Source organism: Galeopterus variegatus, unplaced genomic scaffold (genome assembly GCF_000696425.1).
Source record: "Galeopterus variegatus unplaced genomic scaffold, G_variegatus-3.0.2 Scaffold8163, whole genome shotgun sequence".
NCBI lineage: Eukaryota > Metazoa > Chordata > Mammalia > Dermoptera > Cynocephalidae > Galeopterus > Galeopterus variegatus.
Genome location: NW_007734274.1, coordinates 74,291 through 76,245, shown reverse-complemented (window position 1 = coordinate 76,245; position 1,955 = coordinate 74,291).

The following is a 1,955-nucleotide window of genomic DNA, read 5'->3' as shown; positions in this document are numbered from 1 at the left end:
AATTCAAAGGTATTTGAAAAGGATATTTTCTTTTTCTTTGAATAGGTCCAAGTGAGAACTACAATGAAGACATTCTAAGAGACAAATATGTTGTGAGATTGTACCAATTTATTGTACCAAGAAGTAGGATAAGCAGATAGATAGCAGAAAATTAAAAACAAAATTGGCATAGAAAATGGGCAAATGTTACCTAAGATTTCCTCACTACAGAAAATGTTACCTAAGCTTTCCCCAGTCGATTTGAGATCTACTACTAAGAAGAAGGTTCACTGAAACTCACCACATATAAATTGTTAGGGTGAATGTATACCTTTCATTTGCAGCTTTGTGAATTGTTCTGTTAAATGGTAAACTGTACTGTTCTTTAAAATTTGTCTCTAGATGTTTTTAGGTTTCACCAATATAAAAATATATAAGGAAAGGGTGGGATTTAGAGATTCTAGAATTTCACTTATAAACAGACCTTACCTCCTGTGCTTTACTGTGCTCCTATTCCCAACTAACCTACAAACTACAGAGTATATAGTAATCTATTGCTCGGGTTGAACACATCATTTTCTGCTAAAAGACAGACTAAGCAGCTCTTCAAGAAATGTGAAGAGCCACTAAAAAGATGAGGCTTTCTTCTCATCTTTTTCCCTTAACTATCTTTTTAGTGAATCAATAGAAAAATGCAAAGCACTGAAAAGAGGAGAGCTATGAAGAGACTCTGGCTGTGTGAAAAGTTGTTTTATATCAGGAACAATCATCCACTTTTGTCTCTTTATGGGTTTAGACCCTATGCCCCACATCTGAGGAGCAACTCCTTCATTGTATTTGATGAGTCAGAGCATAGTGCATAGATTTAATAATGCTTTTCACAATGAACAATCACTTTTTCTAATAATCACATACATTTATCCAAACCAGTTATTTCTTCTCAAATATTCTGAGGTTACAGGGTCAAATATAGCTTAAGAAAAAATGTCATACCATGTGGAAGTGGGATTTGTCCAAGGTCATTAAGTGGGTCAGGAAGGAGCTTACAGACTTTTTAATCTTTATGCTAATGCTCTTCAACTGACATTAGGAGACAGAACAGGAATATGATGAGATATACTAAGAAAGGGAAATTTCTCTTTCATCCCATTTCTACTGATCCAGCCCATAGGATCAGTGGCCAACAGTTGTTACTTCTAACCAGGTGCCTATATGATCCTTATACCATGCCCACTCTATATCTGGACAAAAATAATCATAACAGAGTGAGAACACAGACATTTTACCTTTAAATCATACACTATATCCCATTTTATAATAACTCTGCCATTAAGTCAATTCAATTCAGCCATTTACTATAAGCACTTTTTAATCTTTTTAAGGGTTACAGGAGATACAAAATGGGAACTACAGTGGTCCTAGTCCTTAGGAAGAGACTTACTCTTTGGGCCTAGAAACATGTACAAAAACAGGAAGGGAGTAAACAAGTAGGAGGGGTGATAAGGCTCATTGCAAAGGACAGCCTTTTTAACAAACTGAATTTGTTAAAGTTTGAGTCTTTTTAACAAATAGCTTTGAAACAACTGCATTTCCAAATGCCAGGAAAAAAAAAAAGAATAAACCTTGAACCTTATACAAAAATTAACTCAAAATGGATCACAGATATAAATGTAAAACTATAAAACTTTTAGGAGAAAACATAGAAGAAAATCTTTATTGCCTGTGGATAGGCAAAGAACTGATACTCGTGATTGCAAAATTATAATGCATTAAAAAAATCAATAAATTAAGAACCTCTGCTTTGCAAAGACACTGCTAAGAAATGAAAATACAAGCTCCAGTCAAAGAGAAAATACCTGCAAATCACACATCTGACAAAGGACTAATATCTAGAATACAGAAAGAACTCTCAAATCTCAACAAATACACAATCAAAAGTTGGGCAAGCAACTTGAACAGATACTTCAAAGAGGATA